The sequence below is a fragment of the Apostichopus japonicus genome, chromosome 15 (assembly GCF_037975245.1).
Source record: "Apostichopus japonicus isolate 1M-3 chromosome 15, ASM3797524v1, whole genome shotgun sequence".
Classification (NCBI taxonomy): Eukaryota; Metazoa; Echinodermata; class Holothuroidea; order Aspidochirotida; family Stichopodidae; genus Apostichopus; species Apostichopus japonicus.
In genome coordinates this window covers 28,032,110-28,044,840 of record NC_092575.1, presented here as the reverse complement: position 1 = coordinate 28,044,840, position 12,731 = coordinate 28,032,110, and the positions used below count along the sequence as shown (strand labels likewise).

At 38.0% G+C, this 12,731-nt stretch overlaps 1 protein-coding gene across 6 annotated transcripts in view; it reads left to right on the top strand.

The window, feature by feature from the left end:
* The window catches only part of LOC139981166 (uncharacterized), a 46,444-nt gene that overhangs the window by 9,105 nt on the left and 24,608 nt on the right, over positions 1-12,731 (top strand). For 2 of the 6 annotated variants that reach the window (XR_011797805.1, XR_011797804.1), the window contains exons 7-8: positions 3,306-3,402; positions 4,543-11,893. The exons of the other annotated variants lie outside the window; for them this stretch is intronic. The gene's annotated coding sequence lies outside the window, so the exon portion shown is untranslated. Of the gene's footprint in view, positions 1-3,305; positions 3,403-4,542; positions 11,894-12,731 lie in introns of those variants that run through there. 6 annotated transcript variants of the gene reach the window in all.

Below are 12,731 nucleotides of genomic sequence, written 5' to 3'. Positions count from 1 at the left end.
CTGCTCGTGGAAAATATATCGGAACAAGAACCGTATCTCATCTGTCTGTAGTCCTATGTACAAAGCATATTACACAGAAGGATCAATCGATCAAAATCCTCCTGACTTAGTTATTGTTCGAGCAGTATCACGCTTGAATAAAACAGGTTATAACTTGCTTACTAACAACTGTGAACACTTCGCAACATTTTGTAAAACTAGAGTCCATCGTAGTGACCAGATATATCAAACACAACTAGGTCTCCAATCCTTGATTTTGAAATCATTCATCCTTTTGGTCCGTTTGATTTTTTTTTTGCCTTTACAGAAATCATAGAAGCAGGTGGTAGTGAACAGCCACACAATAATAATAATAATAATAATAACTAAGATTTATAATGCGCTAATTATAAACAAAATAGTTGTCAAAAGCGTCATACATATAAATATGAATAGAAAGAAAAGCAAAAACAATAATGCAACAATGAAACATAGTTACAAATCAAATTGCAAATTTTTTAGCATAGAGGTAGGTTTTTAGTTTAGATTTGAAAAGTGATTTATTAGGTATACATTTTAAATGGTTTGGGAGGGAATTCCACAATTTGGGACCAGAAACTGAAAAAGCACGGTTGGCATAAGTAGCCCCATTGGTCTTTGGTTCAAGGAGGGTAATAAATTTTGACTGACGGGTGGCACGCTTGTATTGCTTTACTATGAGAATTTCTGAAAGGTAGTTTGGAGATAAATGATTATAAATACAATTGTGGATTCAAATAAGGACTTTGAAATGTATACGCGTTTCAATTGGAAGCCAGTGTAATGCTTTAAGAAGAGGGGTAACATGTGTAAACTTAGTTTGCTTGAAGATAAGTTTGGTAGCCCAGTTTTGAATTTTCTGCAAACGAATTACCAGATTTTTTGGAAGGCCAATGAAAATTGAATTACAGAAATCAAGGCGGGATGTAACAAAAGCATGGATTAATTGCTCACTCATTTCTTGGGAGAGATATGGTCTGACTGATTTATAATGTTCCTTAAGTGTATACAACACAATAGTACACAAGTAAACGTTTCGGATGTTATAGAAAAGTGAAGGGTACCATTGTGTGCGGCAAAGCTACGACTAAAATGGTGTTACCCACTATGTTTGTAATAGAGGGGGTTGTATCATTTTGCGTTTTCTCAAAGCGTTCCTATTTCAATAGACATGAACACAACAGTCATAAATAGCCTTTTTCTCCGAGATGGTTCTGTTTGTTGATGAGTGATAACCTCCCCTGACCAATTCTCTTCATAAAAGAGACCTACTCTGTTTTTGTTTTCTTTATATATATTTTGTAAGGTTCCAAGTGTAACGTCGGTCCACGGTGAGTCCTAATTAATAAGTTAATTTGCTAATGACAGGAAATGTACATGTGAACTCTCTTACTATGGAAAAGACAATAGACTAGAAAGTACAGAAACAAAAGATTATCCAGTTAATCTTACATTTGGTCGACGCAACTTAGGAAAATGTAAGAATCTACAAAGCAATGAAGTGAATCGTTGTGTTCTCTTCATTGTTAGTCGGCTGATCATCCGTGCGATGAGCCCCATTACGCAGAATCTCAGTAGGCTGATCCTCAGTCGGCAAAAATCCGGTAGGCTAACCTTTAGTCGGCAGATTCTCAGTCGGAGAGTCCTAGCTAGCCGTATTACTCTAATCTGATATTACTTTCTGTAAACTCGTATACAGGTGCTAACTGGGTACTCAGCATTGGTAGTTCATTCGAACTCCGCCTGGTTGTTAATAAGTGGTAGTTGTGTATTATCGGACCCGTCTGCTCTTTTTAAAAAAAAAGCCCCATCCTCGGTGCCTAGAAACTGGATAAAAGGATTACCTCTCTCACTGGTAGTATCTTGTTTTCCTTCTAGCCGGATACGGTTCTTAGCCTTAGTGAGTAACGGCTGTTACTAGTAATATAGGTACGGCCGACCAAGAAAAAAAAAGCGAGCCCTCCCGATATGTCCCTCCCTAACTAGCAGTATAGGTCATTATTGATTCCTAGCCTAGGTACCTAACTTTTATGAAACTTACTCCTATATCTCTTATTGCGTAGGACCTAGCGATGTTTACTGGTAATTATACGTCTGCTCACCTTGACGGTTGATTGTTTTTTCTCCCAAGCAACGTGTTTCCGCGGCCAGGTTATCCTGCGGCGAAACCCTTCACGGAATTGTCCACAGGTCACACATTCTTGTTAGTGGATAGCGCCACCAAAACTTTCACTTAGATATATAGAAAGCAGTATTCGTTACACTTTTTTTTTCACATACAACTTAGAGACCTTGAATAAACTCTAAATATGATGTCCAGAACCATAAGAAAAAACTTTACTTTAACTAACAGTAGTTAATACATCTTTTTGTTGAACTTTTTGTTAATAGTTATCATGCGTGCTAATGTTGAACAGCACATTCACTAACTACTATAGTTAAAAACATTTTTGACTACAATTTTTTATTTAATATTGGTTTCGATCATAATCGTAATCTTTCAATTCTTAATGGAGTACGTGTGTATGTGTGTGGGTGTGTGTGTGTGTGTGTGAGGGTATGTGTGAGTTCGTTTGTGACGCCTAGCTTTTAAACACGATGTCTCAATAAGGGAAGGTCAGACAAATTTCATACTTGGTGTTTAGAAGTACCACAATGAGTACAAGAAGTCTTTGTTTTTGTTGGAGGTCAAAGGTCATTTGGAGTCACCAGGGGTCAAATTGTGAAAACCTTGTAATCACGATATCTCAAGAAGGGAAGGTCGGACCAACTTCTTACGTAGTGTGTAGAAGTACCAAATTGGGTTAAAGAAGCCTATTGTTTTTGGTGGAGGTCAAAGGTCATTTGGGTCATCAGATGTCAAATCGTGGTACCCTTGTAAACATGTACAACATCACTATACATTACGTCAGATTCATGAAGAAAACTGCTCATGTTATATCATCGACACCTCGATCCATTTTTGCATTCTTTTTTTTTTATCTCATCGCTCCCTATGGAGGATGAGATTTCGTAGTTCCTTTGTCAGTTTAACCATATACTGTTATGTCAGTTGCCAAACAGTTGGCATGGCAATGGATATTTTTTTTTATGAGCAGCTACTCTCTGTGGTCACTCAGTGTGCGGTGTTCCGCGGTGACCACGACTGAAGGAGGGGTCAAAACGCGTTTGTTTGTGTGTGTAGAGGTAGGGGTATGGGTGTATGTATCAGTTCATAAGTGTATGTATGAATACAACTATATTAAAGAGCGAACAGTCTCTCATTTTTTGCTTTTTTTTTGGCAAAGAAACCCGATCGGGTTACTCCACTGGAAGAAATCGAGAAACACACTAAATTGACTGATTGTGAAGGTAGCACCTCTTGCTTCGATGTCACCTACACAAGTAAGTCCACATATTTTTACACACATTATAATTTTAACATAATGAATGGTTACAAATATGAAAAGCTTGTCCCCATCCACTAAATTTACAACAAACTTAAGTGTTGAAAATGACCATCCCTTCCTACGTATTCGATATATATGTATATATATTCCATGTATATATATATATTCAATATATAAATATATATATATATATATATTCCATATATATATATATTCCATATATATATATTCCATATATATATATATATTCCATATATATATATATATATATATATATATAGTTGGTTAGCATCATGTTTGATCTCTAGAGTAAGGCAAAATATGTCACCAAAAACAGAACTAGTATTGTTCGATACAGGTGACAAACGCCTACAGTGGAATTACGAACTTCCTTACCGGTTTCGAACCTCTGGACATACAATCAGCGTCCATAGCCTACTGGTTAGGGTGTCCGCGTACAGAGCGGAAGGTTCGAATCCCGGTGGAGGCTGAAAGTTTTTTCACTGTTCTTGATTTTCCAAATCATTACGATTTTCATTTATATATATATATATATATATATATATATATATATATATATATATATATATATATATATATATATATATATATATATATTATGTGTTGAAAATGACCATCCCTTCTCGGTGGTCACGCAGTGTGCGGTGTTGTATATATATATATATATATATATATATATATATATATAACATATATATATATATAACATATATAACATATATATATATATAACATATATAACATATATATATATATATATGATTCCCATGTACTATGAACGATGTTGCTTAAGTTACAGATGATGTTACTATTGATTGAACTTGATCAACTATTTATCATGATTTCCTTCACTTCATTTGAGATGACAGAGACTAAATCAATTAAATATTTACTTTCGTTTAGCCTAACCTTAATTTAATCAGACCCCAACTTGGCAAGATCCGCTAACCGTACCCTTTACCCGAAGATACCGGGAGCCCATCCGATAATCACATGATACTATTTGAGGTGCATCTCGTAATGCCGTATATCACACATATTGTACTCACTTTGGACTGCCCTTTTTCTTCTTATCAATTAACTTTATTGTCATTTTATTTGATTCATTCTTCAGAGAGAAATGGAGGGGACCCTTTAGAGTTAAAAAATGAACCGACGAAGTACTACGTTTGTAGCGAATGCACCAAAGAGTGGTTTAATTGTAAATGGGAAGACTGTGAGGTAAAGGTAACTCTCAATCGCATTACTTCTCGCCACAACTCTGTTGTTTAGTTCCTTCTGATGCAGGGACTCTTGCTAACTGCTGTTGGGAAAAGTTTCAAGACAACGAATCCGCAACGAGATTGAAAGCAGGAGACCACGTTGCGTGGGTACGCTGTTGTGGATACTGGCATCATGGTATAGTAGAGTGTATAGCTAACAACACCTTGCATTTAATTGAGTTCTCTCTTTCATGCAGGTCGTGTAAAATAGACCGGAGCGAGCAAAGTATATTATCTTTCTGTAGTCCTATGTACAAAGCATATTACACAAAAGGATTACTCCATCAAAATCCTCCTGATTTAGTTATTGTTCGAGCAATATCACGCTTGGGTGAAGAAGGTTATAGCTGTTTTACTAACAACTGTGAACATTTCGCAACATTTTGTAAAACTGGAGTATATCGTAGCGACCAGATATATCAAACACAACTAGGTCTCCAATCCTTGATTTTGAAATCATTCATCCTTTTGATCCGTTTGGTATGTTTTTTGGCCATTACAGAAATCATAGAAGCAGGTGGTAATGAACAGCCACACAATAGTACACAAGTAAACGACTTAAGTAGTACACAAGTAGATGCACCGCTTTCTATAAATACATTTGATATCATTGGAGCTGCAGTGTACATTGTGCTGGAAATTGCGTATTTGTTTCTAGCTTTAGGTATCACTTGGTGCTTTGACATACCACAACTGTATAACTCAAAAATGGGCTGGCCGAAATGTTGTTGCGAACGTTGTAGAAAACCGCAGTGTTCAAATCCATGTCGGAAAGCTACAATTAGAATGATGTTACACACTATGTTTGTAATATTGGGGGTTGTATCATTTAGCGTTTTATTCAAAGGGCACCTAAAAAGTAAAAACGGGCCGTGGTCACACTGGGGAGATGTCTTCAAAGAAATTGGATTGGGCGTTGCAGGTGGTCTTCTTGGAAGCATATCGGGCTTTCTTTTCTTCACATTTTGCCCATGTGTACTTTGCTTTTTCCATCTTTGCAAGTGTTGTTGCCGCGCGTCTCTTGCTAATGCAGCAGATACCCAAGCTATTAATTCCAATCAAAGCACATAATTGTGTTAGTTCATTGGTATATGCTTAATATTATAAGATTGATTAGCTTCGAATTGATTTATGACAAGTACCTGGTACTAGTGATCATAACATATCATGACTGTATACAAATAGACAAACTGTAAGTTATTGTTCTTCTTTCTGATGTACTGTATACAAATAGACAAGCTGTAAGGTAATGTTCTTCTTTCTAATTTGTTATATACGTATAGACAAACTGTAACTGTAATATTTGTATTTCTAATGTACTGTATACTAAAAAAGGCAAGACTAGATCAAAGTGTGTTGTGCAATTATCGCCCGGTAACGAACCTCTGCTACATATCCAAATGCATCGAGAGAGTAGTTTTGTGTCAACTTCAGACCCACCTTCAAACCCACAACGTATGTGATGAATTTCAGGCTACACTGTATCGACCGCATCATTCGACGGAAACAGCTATTCTGCGAGTCAACAACGATATTCTGCAGCAGCTGGACCTTGGCCACCATGTCGTCCTTATAATGCTGGACCTAAGTGCGGCTTTTGATACGGTTGACCATGTCATACTAGTAAATCGCCTGCAATTCCGTTACGGTCTCAATGGAAAAGTCCTGCAATAGATATAATCATACCTACTGGCTCGATCACAAGCTGTCCAATTAGGCAATGACCTCTCTGCTACACATGTATTAGAGTGGGGCGTACCACATGGATCTGTATTGGGTCCGACATTGTTTCGTTTATCCATGGGGCACCTTGGTTGTAGCATCCCGTAACATGAGGATGCACCCTCCAGTTCATGACTTAAATAAACCACGTTGCACTTAGAACCATCTTGTTTTATTATTTCCAATACGTTACACTGGCGACGAAGATATGATATATTTTTTTTTCGAGATATAACGATATAGTAGTTCCACTCCGGTACTCAGGAACCTTAATACGAATCGGTGGCAGCAACGATTGGCCAAATTGGCGAGTTTAGAGAAGGACAGGAGGATGTCGAGTTTTACCTTAAACGCCTAGCGTTATTCTTCCAGGCTAATAACGTACGCGATGACAAAGCCGTGAGTAGGTTCTCACTGTGCTAGGTCCGGTAGCCTATGCGTTGTTAAAATCGCTAGATCGTCACCGATAAAACCAGTCGAGAAGTCTTTAGTCGAGTTGACGGCCATGTTAAAGGATCACTTGTCACCGAAACCACTAACAATAGCAGAGAGATTTAAATTTCATAAGCGTGATCAACGCGATAGTGAAAATATTTCGGCCTATTTGTTGGAAATTAAGAAGTTAGCAGCTACTTGTGAATTTGGGAACTTTCTTGATGAAGCTCTAAGGGATCGCCTTGTTTGTGTGATCAACGACCAGCAGATTCAAAGGAGACTGCTATCTGTGACACGACTTACACTTCAAAAAGCGACTGAAATAGCCAACGCAATGGAGCTAGCCACCAAACAAATACTTGATTTCCAGGGCCAACCACAATCACGCCCTGTGAATGAACCACCTCAGGTTAATAAAATAAAGGTGGGATATGGGAAATTTCAAAGTCACAAACAAAATAATGGTAAGAAAACGGAAAATATGAGGGGTCAAGGACAATTTTGTTATCGTTGTACAGACCCTAACCATGCCCCAGAAGAATGCCCTTTTAAGAACAGTCCTGTTTCTATTGCAAAAAGGTGGGACATATCGCCAAGGCCTGTCGTAAAAAGGCCAAACAGAGCGAAAGGCAAGCTCAAAGATCCATATACCCGGTACAAATGGTTGAAGATGATAATTGTAGTAGTACCTGCAGCCCAATTGACTTAGGCCTATCGGAAAATGTTGAAATTTACACCATAAATTTTTCAACCGGTGCAAAGAAAAAAAGAGTGTATGTTGACCTGCATGCTGGTAATATACCGCTTCGCATGGAATTAGACACCGGTGCTGCAGTATCCTTGATATCGGAGGATTGGTATCGACGAAATTGTCAGGGGCCTCTAGAGAATACTGCGATTAAACTCCGTACATACAGTGGCGAGGGAATTCCTGTCTTGGGAAAGTGGATGGCACAAATTACTTATCAGGGCCGTCCATATCAGCTACCTGCATACATCGCCAAAGGAAAGCGCCCATCATTACTTGGGAGGGAGTGGCTGCGGGACATTAAATTGGACTGGCATAGCATTTTTGGAGTGGAAGGCAGCCAACCAGTCACAGTGCAAGAGCTGAAAGTCAAATACCCTACTGTGTTTGCAACTGAAGGAAGACCGATTGAAGGGTTCAAGGCTAACGTCCAAATCGCTGATGGCACCGTACCAAAGTTCTTCAAGCCGCGGTCTGTACCCTACTCACTGAAACCCAAGGTGGAGGCAGAATTGAAGCGTCTTGTTAACGAACAAATAATCACCAAGGTAGACAGAAGTGACTGGGCAACACCTATTGTTGTGGTACCCAAAGCGGATGGGGGGGGGGGATCCGTTGGTGTGGGGACTATAAAGTGACTGTAAACCGTGATATTGAGAATGCTAGGTGTAACTTACCGACGGCGGATGACTTGTTTGCAACATTAGTTGGGGGCAGGTGTTTACCAAATTAGATTTGACTCAGGCTTATCAGCAATTGGAGTTGGACGACCAGTCAAAGAAATTGTTAACCATTAATACCCATTTGGGTTTGTTTCAATATAACAGGTTACCTTTTGGCGTATCGACAGCTCCAGGGATCTTTCAGGGTATCATGGATCAGATCCTTCAAGGTATTGAGGGTGTTGTGTGTTACCTTGATGATATTTTAATATCCTCCCCCTCCATGACACGTCATGAGCAAATCGTTGGTGAAGTGTTAAGTCGCTTAGAGAAATACCATATCCGGGTTAAGCTTTCCAAATGTGAATGGTTTAAACCTTCTGTTGAGTATTTGGGGCATAAAGTGGATGGTGATGGCCTACATCCTACTGCTCAAAATCTGGAAGCTATTAAAAATGCTCCTAGCCCAACCAACGTTTCAGAACTAAAATCGTATCTAGGACTGTTAAATTACTATGGCAAATTCCTAATCTGACTACATTGTTGCATCCATTAAATGAGTTATTGCGTAAAGACGTGTCCTGGAAGTGGACTGAAGCATGTGAAATTGCTTTTAAGCAAAGTAAGGAACAATTATTGCAAAGTCAACTCTTAGTTGACAAAGTGCTCAAACTGGCATGTGATGCATCAGCCTATGGTATTGGCGCTGTAATTTTCCACATTATGCCAAATGGCGAAGTAAGGCCAATTGCCTTTGCATCTCGTACTCTGTCGAGTAGTGAGAAGAATTATGCTCAAATTGAGCGGGAAGCATTATTACTGATTTTGGGGGTCCGAAAATTTCACAAATTTTTATACGGTCGAATTTTTTCTTTAGTAACTGACCACAAACCCCTCACAACGATTTTGATATCCAAAATCACCAATACCAACTTTGGCAGCAGCACGTATGCAAAGATGGGCTTTAATTCTATCTGCCTATACTTACAATGTTGAGTATCGTCCATCAGTGGACCATGGCAATGCGTTGTCACGGTTACCGTGTAACCACAAGGGTCATGATACTTTGCATGAGGAGACCATATATCATTTCTCCCAGGTAAATGATCTTCCTATCACATCAACAGATATTTGTGAGGCCACCAGAAAGGACCCTGTGTTATCAAGGGTTTATGACTATGTAGCAGTTGGGTGGCCCAGTCATGTTGAAGCAGAGGAACTTAAGCCATACTTCTGTAGAAGGTATGAACTATCTATTGATGATTGTTGCCTCTTATGGGGGCTTAGAGTAATAATTCCTCCAGTGTGGAGACAACAGTTGTTGGAAAGCTTACATGAACAACATGTTGGTATGTGTAGCATGAAGGGGATGGCCCGTAGCTATCTGTGGTGGGTTGAAGTAATTCCCATGTAACAAACAACCACTACAAAGACCATAGAGGTAATGCGTAACTTATTTGCGTCCTACGGTCTCCCAGAGGAAATAGTGTCTGACAACGGACCACAGTTTACCTCTGAAGCATTCCGTAATGTCATGCTATGTAATGGAATTAAACATTCCAGGGTTCCGCCATACCATCCTGCCTCGAATGGTGCTGCGGAACGTACTGTGCAAATCGTAAAGAGAGCTCTATTCAAATTTAAGCTTGATCCTACCAAATCAGCCATGAGTGTTTCGCATAAACTAGCAAATTTCTTGTTCAGTTATCGAAATGTACCTCATTCAACCACTGGACTTACCCCGGCCAAGCTTTTTCTAAAGAGACATCCTAGAAACAGATTATCGCTACTGAAACCTAACTTACAACAAGTTGTAAAGGGAAAGCAAGAGAAACAAAAGTTTTATCACGATGAGGGGAGAGTTCAGAGGGGCACATTTGATATTGATGATTGTGTTAGAGTCAAAAACCACCAAAATCAGAAGGTCAAATGGCTACCTGGTAAAATTGTCAAGATCTGTGGATCCCATACTTATTTGGTTCACATACAAGGATCAGGTAAAATGCGATACACACACATTGATCAGATGTTACCATTAAACAAGAGTGTATTCAATCAACCTGAAGCTGGCAACGACCTTGTGCATGAGTTTGTTCCAAGTGTGGTAGCCACTCCTCGTGGAATGTCAAATGCAACTTCTTCGGCTACTTCACAAACAAGAGCAAATAGTCCACAGCAGACTAATACCTCCATTTCAGAGGTTCTTCCTATAAACACTTACCCCACTCCAAACAGACCCATTGCACTACACCGTTCCAGTAAAGTGATTAAGCCAAGACAGATCTTGGATTTGTAAATATTGTTGAGTTGTTTTTGTTGTTTCCTTAAAAAAAGTGACTGATCAGGGGGGAAAAAAGACGTATTTATGGAAGGAGGAGTGTAGTATCTCGTAACATGAAGATGCACCCTCCAGTTCATGACTTAAATAAACCACGTTGCACTTAGAACCTTCTTGTTTCATTATTTCCAATACGTAACATTGATGATATCATGCGCCGACACCAACTTACTTACATGGGTTATGCCGACGACAGCCATCTGTATATAAGCTTTGGTGACAATCACTCCTCAGAATTACAACGTCTGGACAACTGTTTGTCAGATATAAGAAGTTGGATGTTGGCAAACAAATTGAAACTCAGTGATAGTAAGACAGAAGTGATACATATATCGTCTCGGTTTAGGCCAACACACACCATTCCCCTCGTCTCCGTCGGTGACACAATTATCAACTACACTGATCATCTCCGCAATCTTGGTGTCATTTTTGATAATCACATGACAATGGATCGACATATTCAGCACGTTTGCCGAAGCGCCCTGTCTAGTATCCGGTACATTGATCACATCAGAAAGTACCTCGGCAGAGATTCATGTACGAAGCTTGTCCATGCATTCGTTACGTCGAAGCTCGACTACTGCATTAGTATTCTGTATGGAATACCAGGCTGTAAAATTGACAGGCTACAACGCGTACTAAACACCGCCGCACGTATCGTTACTAGAACTCGGAAGTATGACCATATTACCCCTACCATGATCGAACTCCACTGGCTCCTGATACGCGAACGAATCAAGTTCAAACTACTTCTGATGTTTTCAAATGTATGCACAATGTAAGACCAAGCTACCTCACCAACTTGTTTCATCCACACGCTCACTTCTAATTCATCACTGATGTTACTCATCCCTAGAGTAAAAACACAGACTTACGGCTTGAGAACGTTCACATCCAGTGCACCGTGCCTGTGGAACTCACTTCCAGAATATATAAAAATATGCAACACTGTAAACAATTTCAAATCAGCACTAAAAACTCTCTTCACCAATGCATACATGTTATATAATTGCTATTATTTTGTTAGGTGCTACGAGAATTATTTCATAATTTGTTTGCTATAGTTTGCTACATAAAAATTATGTATTATTATTATTATTATTAATAGACAAACTGTAAGGTATTCTTCTTTATAATGTACTGTATACTAATAGAAAAACTGTAAGGTAATGTTCTTCTTTTACACTGTAAGGTCATGTTCTTCTTTCTAGTGTACTGTATACTAATAGACAAACTGTAAGGTAATATTCTTCTTTCTAATGTACTGCATACTAATAGACAAACTGTAAGGTAATGTTCTTCTTTCTAATGTACTGTATATATACTAATAGAAATACTGTAAGGTAATGTTCTCCTTTCTAATGTACTGTATACTAATAGACAAACTGTAAGGTAATGTTCTCCTTTATAATGTAATGTATACGTATAGACATACTGTAAGGTAATGTTCTTCTTTCTAATGTACTGTATACTAATAAACATATTGTAAGGTAATGTTCTTCTTTCTAATGTACTGTATACTAATAAACATATTGTAAGGTAATGTTCTTCTTTTTGTAATGTACTGTATACTAATAAACATATTGTAAGGTAATGTTCTTCTTTTTGTAATGTACTGTATACTAATAAACATATTGTAAGGTAATGTTCTTCTTTCTAATGTACTGTATACTAATAGACAAACTGTAAGGTAATGTTTTTCTTTCTAATGTACTGTATACTAATAAACATATTGTAAGGTAATGTTCTTCTTTCTAATGTACTGTATACTAATAAACATATTGTAAGGTAATGTTCTTCTTTTTGTAATGTACTGTATACTAATAAACATATTGTAAGGTAATGTTCTTCTTTCTAATGTACTGTATACTAATAAACATATTGTAAGGTAATGTTCTTCTTTCTAATGTAATGTATACGTATAGACATACTGTAAGTTAATGTTCTTGTTTCTAATGTACTGTATACTAACAGACAAACTGTTAGGTATTGTTCTTGTTTCTAATGTACTATATACTAATAGACATACTGTAAGGTAATGTTCTTCTTTCTAATGTACTATATACTAATAGATATACTGTAAGGTAATGTTCTTGTTTCTAATGTACTGTATACTAACAGACAAACTGTTAGGTA